This window comes from Hyaena hyaena, unplaced genomic scaffold (genome assembly GCF_003009895.1).
Source record: "Hyaena hyaena isolate Hyena2069 unplaced genomic scaffold, ASM300989v1 scaffold_502, whole genome shotgun sequence".
NCBI classification, from domain to species: domain Eukaryota; kingdom Metazoa; phylum Chordata; class Mammalia; order Carnivora; family Hyaenidae; genus Hyaena; species Hyaena hyaena.
This window is the reverse complement of record NW_024081136.1, coordinates 1,008,857-1,019,025: the sequence shown is the minus strand read 5'-3', so window position 1 is coordinate 1,019,025 and position 10,169 is coordinate 1,008,857.

Here is a 10,169-nt window from a genome sequence, read left to right as displayed (position 1 = left end):
GGAAAGAAATTAACCATCCTGAAAATTTTGTCAAAATAGGTCTTTAAATTTTAGTGTTTATTAAAATCAGAAAACGCCAATAATAAAGACTATAATTCTGAATTTACTACTAAGATGAATGTTGTTGTTATTAAAAAGATTACAAACTTTTGCAATATTGTGACCATTATCAGAGATATAACAGAATCACGGTGTTGGCATTTGGAGCACATAGGTTCTAAATGCCCTTTCTTTTTGTAAAAGGATTTGTCCACACATTAATTTGGATGACTACATTAAACTGTATAATTGCTATTATACTCCGAAATCAGTTTTAATTATTCCAGTAGTGATTACTAGTAGAAAATTTTCCTTTGTTTTCCTTTTTTTACTATACTCTCTACCACTCCCAAAACAACTTCTAAAACAAATAAGAGCCATCCTAAAACATAATGAGACATTATTCTCCAAGTCTCTTACATCTAGTTCCACTTGTATGACTTCGTTAAGCAAATCTCTGAGAAGACTCACTAATGAGACAATTTAATGGATTCCTTTTAATCCCCATATTTCATATCCTTTTTGCAGCATACAATACATTCGAGGCAGTGAAGAAAACCCTGTGTTTGGATGTCTTTTCTCTTAGCTTCTGTGCTATTGTGTTCCCCTCTACTTCATGACTCTCCTTTCTCACCTATCCTTTCCATAAACATGTACTAGAATTTGCCATTAATATTCCCTTGGTCTATAGTTGCTCACCCAGATGTCACATGTTTCAATTTCCCAGTTATGAGGATGAGTCTAAAATTATTTTATTCATGTCTCAGCATTCTTTTAAATCTTGAAAAAAATTTCCTCATAACCTCACAAATCTACATGCTAAATATTCAATTATTTAAAAAATTTGTGCAGTTTTCTCACCACCCACTTCTAAACCAACTTCTCTTCCTTGTCTTTGTTATCATCTGCTACATCTCCTTGAGTCAAACCTTGAGGTCAGTGTTAATTTTGCTGCTTAGCTCATGTGTCAGATTTTATCACTTGCAAGTCCTAATGAGTTTATAAACTAATAGAGTACATTTATTTGGCACCTATTCTATGAGAGAGGACTTTTAGCACTTCGCATATGATGATTTAAATCCCCCCAAAATGACAGTGAAGGAGTATTACTGTCCACATTATAAAAATTTGGAAATAAGGGTTAAGTGTGTGTTAGTAAGTTACATAAACTAGTCAGAAGCCAGGTAGGACCTGGGGTTCAAACCAAGTTTGTTTGTTTTTTTTTTTTACACAATAATGTCTTGTGTTCCTTCCACCAAATGCTATATAACTTTTATTTCCTTAATGTCTCACATCCCTCTTCTCCCCAATCCTCTTAAATCCACATCACATGACACTTTCTCTTGCCTGAACTCTGACTCTTACTTCCTCATTACTTCTATTTTTCTTAAATGACATCTTTGTCATATGACTGTTCCATAAATTTTAACTATCCCCCCATTGTTTGCAAATTATGTACAGACCCCTTTGACAGGTTATTCAGTTAGAGCTCTTTGCTTGTACTCAGCAGAAACTGATTATGATTAAGTTAGGCAAAACAAAATGAAAAAAACAAAACTTCATAAACACACCACCACACACACAGGAAGTTTATTGGCAGAATACTGAAGAGCTCACTAAAGTAAAGGAGAAGCAGGGCCCTGCGGAGAACAAGAAAGTAGGCAGATTCTGAGAGTGGGACTCATGAATCTTTGTGTAAAGGTGCTGTAATCAACTGACTCATTTTCATGTGCCTCCTTGATCAAGTCTCAAATTCCTTAGGGACAGATGGATTGGCCCATATTGGGTTACATGTCTACCTGTTGGTAGGTGATCGAGGAGGAAGGGTAATAGCAACAATACTAATAATCCTAACTGGACTAGAAGGTAGGAAGAATGGAGCACCCCTAAAGAAAAGTACTCTATTTCCTAAGGAAGGGAGCAGAGGCACTCACGGGTATAAAGGACAAGTGTCCATATGCAAGGTGTGTAGGTGCTCCAGTGGAACCATAGACTTTGTGAGCTTGAGTACCAACTCCCTCTTCCAAGTCATGCAACCCTGAAATTCTCACCATTCTCCATATATGCGATAGCCTTTTAGGCCCCTGTGTTCTAGAATATTTGCTTTTCCCATACCTTTAACGAAAGCCTTCCTATCCTAATAGGCCTTGCCCAACTGATGTTTTGTCATGACCATTTCAAGATCTCTACCAACAAGTAATTTCTCCTTTTTTTTTCTTAGCATTTCCTTTTGCTCATCTTCAACAGCACTTTTCAGAGTCTGATCTGTATATTTTTAAATGAAATGTGCTTTAATGGCATACATCATGTTTTACTTATCTCTGCATGTGCTCTAATGTTGGACATGAGTTCCTATAGATTAATAAATATAGGTACAGTTATTTTTCTATGCTATTTTTCTTATTAATGGTTCAAAGTACAGAATTTAATCTAATGCAATTAAATCATTTATCTCCAACATTACTGTAATATTCTTGATGGGCAATTACACATAATATTTTAAATTATTAAATTATACATAGTAGAAAATGAATGAATGTGTTGGTGCAACCTTGATTTAATAAAGTTTAATAGCAATGTAACAGATTATTTAAAAGAAAAGGATAACATTACTGAAAGGGATGGGGGAGAAAAACAGTTCAATAATCACAAGACAAAACATTAATTCTCAGAACACAGCTATGAGATGGGCATTGTTATATTACACATGAGAAAACTGAGGCTTGGATGAGGTTAATTTCTTAAAGAAAATAAAAGATACAGAAATTGTCACATACTAAAGACTGCTTTTTTCCATTAATTGACAACTTTTTATATCTGAAATAATGTACATATATATATGGTTGTAAAAATATCATGCCAATGGGCTTCCTCATAAAAATAAGCAGTATTCTCCTCTAACCTTCATTATCCCAGAGGCAGCCACCTGTAATCATTTCATGTTGGACCTTCTCTAGTGGTTAACTCCAGTTTCTATATAATATGCATATGTACACTCTCTTGATGGATTGTAAGGAATAGATAGGGATTCTTTTTCAAATAATTTTTAAAAGACTAAATTACAGAATATTGTAAAAGGAGGATAAGATAAATCCATATAGCAAATAACCCAACAGAAGAAAAGCAATTCTTCGAAGAGGAAACACAGTTGTCCACAGAACACAGACACTATTCTCATCATAACTAGTAATCCAAGAGATCAAAATCTATTGGCAAGATTCCATTTTCAACCATTAGACTGGTAAAAGGCAAAACTTGTAATAGTATGAGGATGCAAGGAACTAGAGACATGGAGTGTTAGAAGAAGTGTAGATTAACAGAGCCATTTGGCAGGGCAATTGGTAGCATCTACTAAAACAAGCAAAACCTCTGCGCGTTCCGTAACTGACATTCCACTGTACTGTATCCTGCACACAAGCACCTCCACATATGACCATGGAGAAGTGTATGGGGCTGTTTCCTGCAGCGTTACTCACACTAGCAGATACTGGAAACAACATCAATACCCATCTTGTACAGGTTGCCTGTTTATATCCTTTGGCCTAATTTTAATTTGTTATTTGCATTATTTATTGATTTTTAGGAGCTCTGAATAAATTTTGGATAGTAACCTTTTGCTTCATAAACGTTGCAAATATTTTCAGCTAAGTTCCCACTTCTTGTCTAACTTTTCTCTGCTCTTTCTCCTTTAAAAACTTTATCTTAATTCTAGTTTAATTGATGTATTTTAGTTCTTGCCTTATGTATCATTTTTGGAATTGCCTTTTTTTTTTTTTACCTCAAAGCCTCTAATTCTTCTTATTATTGCCTTTGAGGCCTTAATTATTTCATCTCCATGGAATTCTTATTTTCATGATCTCTTATTATCAAAGCAAAGGAGCTCTGTTTACAGTTCTTCCTTATCTCCCAATAATTTCCCAAAATCAAGTCTTAATTAACATACTTAAACTACAATTTCTTTGACAGATTTCGTTTGCCCTGGGTTTGCTGACTGCATTCCTTTCTTCTTGTAGAGGGAACAGAAAGCAGACTTCGATGGATTGTTTGCTGTCAGCCTCATTTGACCCTCTCTTGCTCCTGTATCCTCTGTGCACTCTGAGGGCTCAAACAGTCCCAGAGCTCCATTAGGCTTATTTTCTCTGTTGGTCTTCCACAGGTTCTAGGATATAGTCTATTCTGCCTTCTATTTTTCTCCTACTATGTGGAAATTAAAGTACTGACTTACTCCTTTTTAATAACGATTTACAACACTTACATTCCTTTAGTATCACTGTAATGAGCATTAGAGAGGAGAGATATAAATGCATGTGTGTGACCCACTATCTGAAAAAAATTTACCTCGCACTGTTTAAAATTGTTACGGTATTATCTTTTTAAAGTTTATTTATTTATTTTGAGGGAGAGACAGAGAGGGCATGAGCAGGGTTGGGGCAGAGAGAAGGAGAGAGAGGCAATCCCAGCACAGAGCCCAACATGGGGCTCAATCCCACAAACTGTGAGATCATGACCTGAGCCAAAATCAAGAATCAGATGCTTAACTAACTGAGCCACCCAGGTGCTCCAATCAGTGTATTATCTTTAAGGTCAAGTGGGTTTACCCTGTGTTCTTACTGGGAAAAAAAAATGATAAAAGAAGAGATTTATTTATGTTTTTAAATAAAATATCTTAAAATTTCAACCCTTTGAGCTCTAATTGTTCCTTATTAACAAGATGTATTTTCCTCAATTTCATCATTAGGTGTTTAATCAGGACTCCGCTAGACTTTTTTTCAAAACCTCTTATCTCTAATTTCTGATTGCAAGCCATAGAACTTCTAGTGGTCAAAATCACATCGGCAAAGAAAAATAAACTCAGTTAATAAAAACTACTCATATAAAATATTTTAGAAACTTGTCTTTTTCATCTTTTCAGATGCATTCCTGCGGTTCCCTCAGTCATCTGCCTCACATGCTTCCCTCTATACCCCTCCTGGGGGTGGTGATACCCTGCTGACAGCTAGAACTCTACTATCACTGTCATCATGTGGGCCACTATTCCAGTCTAAGGCATCTCAGCTACCAATTGCTTTTCTATTGTCATTCTCTACCAATTCTCATTGTTATGACCAAGGGCATAAGTGACACCTGATTAGCACAAGTAAACTGAAGAAGAAGCAGAGTCCTACACAAAATGCAGCTACCTAGCTTTTAGTAGATTTCAAAGCAGTTTATATTCATATAAAACAACACAAACATCCCTGAATGACTCCTACAAAGCTCATCATATCATCTTACAAGCTTTTACTCTCCCTTCAAAGAATGCGTACCAGATTATTGCTCTTTAGTTTACACACATAGGAATGCATATTATATGAGTTTGGAATGAAAGGAGAGGATGAGAGATTGCATCTAAAATGAGAAGCAGGAAATAAGAAAGACCTAATTAATCCACATTGTTAGCTAGTTTGGAGCAGTCCCTGGTCTCAACCTCAGCATGGATATAGCAAAAATAAAATGGAAAGACAAGGAAATCTGTAGCGGAGAGAACATAAGAATGTAAGGAAGTTTTGCCTTCTCGAGTCAACATGTGGATGAAGGACACTGATCCCAGCAGTATCCTCTTCCTTTTTTTTTTTTTTAATTTTCAGTTTTTCTCCCTCATTCCTCAGGAGCTGTATCCCTCTGCTATTTTCCTCACTTCTCCTCTTTCAGGGAAAAGTGACACAAACACCTTCACCTTAATGTTTTGGTAAAATAGAGATCCCAGAAATAAGCCCCCACATATATGGTGAAATGACATGGTGCCAAGACTATTCAATGCGGGAAAGACAGTATTTTCAACAAATGGTATTGATAAAACTGGATGTCAACGTAGAAACAAAATTTGGCACTTACTTATTTACATCATGTATAAAAGTTATGTCAGTATGGATCAACGATCAAAATGTAAGAGCTAAAACTGGAACCCTTAGAAGAAAAAATAAGGGAAGAGCTTTATAGTATTGGACATGGTAATAATTTCTTGGATATGACAGAAAAAAAAAACCCCAAAGGCAGTAAAAGGAAAAGGAAAAATAGATAAATTGGACTTCATCAAAGTTAAAAACTGTGTTTGTTTGTTTGTTTGTTTGTTTGTTTTTGCATCAAAGGACACAATCTAAAAAGTGAAAAGGCAACTCACTGAATAGGAGAGAAGATGTGCAAATTATATTCTGATAAGGGATTAATATCTAAAATATAAAGAACTTGTACAATGTAACAATAAAAAACAAATAGCCCAATTTAAAACATAGGTAAAGGACTTGAATAAATATTTCTCTAAAGAAGATATACAAAGTACCAAGGAGCAAGTAAAAAGATGCTCAACATCACTATTCATTATAGAAATGCAAATTGAAGTTACAAGGAGATATTACTTCATGCCCATTAGGATGGCTACTATTAAAAAAGAAAGTATTGGTGAGGATATGGATAAGTTGGAACCTTTGTGCATTGTTGGTGGGAATGAAAATGGTGAAGCTGCTTTGGGAAACATTATGACAATGGCTAAAAAAATTAAACATGGAATCACCATACGATCCAGCAATTCCACTTGCAAATGTTACTCAAAAGAAGTGAAAACATGGACTCCGATATTTGTTCACATATTTGAACATATCATGTTCACAGCAACTTTATACACAATAGTCAAAAGGTGAGTGTAATCCAGGTGTGCACTGATGAGTGAATTAATTGTTGCATAGCAATATGAATGTACTTAATACCACTGAATTTATTTTATGTTATATATACTTAGCCACAATAAAAAAGCATAAACCCACATTTTTGAAACAGCAGATAAATTCATTTTAACCTAGATGATGAGAAGTCAACAGTGCTTAGTTTACCAAAGGCAATTTTGTAATGAATTACAAGGAAGGACAATTGGGACCTTCACATACAATCATTCAAATATACTTATGTATACCTGCCACATTCCAAAGACAATGTTATGGCACATCAGATACTGTCCCTGCTCTGACTTATAATCAAGGAGAAGAGAGAAAATTAATCAAATAATGACAAAAAATCAATTTATAAATATGTAAAATGTAAATATGTATTTGTATCGAACAAGCATCAGAACCTTTATTTTCCCCCCAAATTTCCTTTTAAAACCATTTTCTTGATATTCTTCCTTAATGCTAGTATAATCGCTGGCAGGATTCAGGGGATTTTTAGTCGCATTACATGAATAAATATATAGCCTTTGTTTAGGTAATAAAAACTCCCGTCTAGTTTATCAAAACGTTTTTTTTAACCATACCATTTAAATATTTTCTTCCCCAACTCAGGCCTTATTATCCTCAGAGGACTACGGAGAATAATAGAAGTATTATAGATTTCTTCTCTCCTCCTTGCTTTGCCTCCTCTCCAATTAGGCAACTGCAATTTGGGAACTTCTAGAGTTGGTAGCTCAGTAAAAGGAGATAGAGGAGAGATAAAATGCACAAAAGGTCAGATTTAACTGGCAAATTTTAATAAAGACATATAACTTTTGTATTGTGACAGATTCTTTTATGTGTTTCTTGGAGATCCTTCTGCTAGGATCTTCCAACTATAATTTCCTACATTGGCGGAACCTCATTAGGCGGGACGAAATCTCTTTCCCAAATTCTCCCTTCTACCAAGCTTTTGCATCCAGCAGTACTTCAAGGTACTTTATGCTGAGGTCACCTCTTCCTCAAGGGAACCATCCTGATGTGCTCTGTCTTTTGTGATAGTGCAAACTAATCCCACTGCAGCCTTCTCTTTTTCGTGTGTGTGTGTGTGTGTGTGTGTGTGTGTGTGTGTGTGTCTGTGTGTGATTCTCATTCTCTCTTTTTCCTCAGGTCAAGGTATAGCATCTCAAGAACCCAATTGCATCTTCATGTTGTTGAAGACCACAGCACATTGACAACTTTTTCCAAATAACCAAATAATGAACTAAAAATAATCCCCAAATTGACTTTTTCTGTTCTATCTTATAGGCAGATGATGTTCTAATGTTGGCAGAAAGAGCTTTGTAATGCCCTTCTTGAGAGTTTTATATAGGTAGGTTTATCAGTCTTCCAGGGCTGTTATAACAAAAGACCATAGACTAAGGGTTAACAACAGAAATTTATTTCTCACACTTCTGGGGGATGTTAAGTCCAAGATCAAGGTGTTGATTAATTTGGTTCCTGGCAAGGAATCTCTTCCTTGCTTATAGACAGCTGATTTCTGACTTGTTCTTATATAATGGAAAGAGAAGGAGGAAGAGAGGGGGACAGAAAGAGGGTGGGAGACAGAGACAGACAGACAGACCTTGGTGTCATCTCTTATGAGGTATGAGGGTACCAGCTCTATTAGATTAGGTCCCCACCCTTATGATCTCATTTCATCTTTCACTTCCTCATTAGCCCCATCCCCCAATACAGGCACATTGGAAGTTAGGACTTCAATATATGAATTTTGAAGGGAACACAAATAATTGGTTCCTAACATAACCTTATATTCCCATTTACCTGAGGTAGTCTAAATTTACATTTATGGTCAAAGCTTAGTTTTTAATAGCATTCCAGTTTATTCATAAAATTGTGCCAGTTTAGATGATAAGTAATAAAGTCATCTTTTGTGCAAATATTCTAGAACTTTCATTTATTATCTTCAGTCATGAAAGAAAGGAAGTCCTGCCATTTGGGAAAACATGAATGGACCTTGAGGACATTATGCCAAGTGAAAAAAGCCTAAAACAAACGAAAAAAGAACTAAAACAAACAAAAAAAGAACTAAAACAAACACTGTATGTTCTACTTACTTATGGAATCTAAAACAATCCTAACTCCTAGAAATAGAGAGTACAATGTTGGTTGCCACAGGCTAGTGGGTAGGAAAATCAGGGAGATGTTAACCAAAAGGTACAGACTTGGGGTGCCTGGGTGGCTCAGTAGATTAAGCACCTGACTTTGGCTCAGGTCATGATCTCACTGTTTGGAGTTTGAACCCCGCCTGGAGCCTACTTTGATTCTGTGTCTCCCTCTCTCTCTGCCTGCTCCCGTACCCCCCATCAGTGTGCTCTCTGTCTTTCAAAAATAAATAAACATTAAAAAGAAGAAGGTACAGACTTTCAGTTATAAGATGGATAAGGTCAAAGTATCTAGTGTACAGCATGGTATCTCTAATTAACAATACCGCATTACAAAACTGAAAGTTGTTAAGAGAGTAGATATTAAATGTTATCACAACACACACACAAAAGGTAATTATGTGAGGGGATAAAGGTGTTAACTAATCTTACTTTGGCAATATTTTAAAATACACATATGTATCAACTTGTCTCATTGTACACCAAAATGAATATGTTATAAGTCAATAATATGTCAATAAACCTGGAAAAATTACATGAAGAGGAGTCTGGATAATACTGCAATGATTTGCCCCTGTATATCCTTAGAGGAATTTCAGCACCTTGGACAGTTGCAGGATAAATCACATCCTGTTTTCTAACCAAAAGTTCAGAGAAAATCAAGGTTATATTGAGAAAAACAATTAACTGAACTTATCCAATTTCATGGAATCATTTGAGTTTTCTAGATTATAAAATTGTCTATTATATTTAATAAAACACACTGATTAGAAAATTTTACATTTTTTGTTAAAATATTTTCAACTTGCTATTTCACAAACAAAAAGATAATGCTAAAAGTACATTATTCAGATAACCATTATCATAGGTGAATAAATAATAAGACTACTAAGCTATTTATCTTGTACCACTAATAACCTAGCCGGCTTGTCTCCAAATTACAGGTCCGGTGATCTGGAGAAAACAGCCTTTCAAATTCTTAGCTGTAAAGTGATGGTTATTTTCATCTATGTGGGAATTTCTTATTTCAAGTTAATCTTGGGGTCTCACAGAGCATTCTGGAGAGAATACTGGCTTTGATATTTAGGAGACATAGGTTTTAGGTTTAGGTATAGGACTGGAATAGAATTTTAACTCTCTGGCTCTCAGTCTCTTTGAGACTGTACAACTAGATAATCTGAGAAGTATAACTAGGTGACCTCAAAGTCCTAATAAATGTGTAATTCATCATAGAGAAGTCACATAGGGCTATCAAGACATTTTTGTCACTATGCTGTTCAGCATC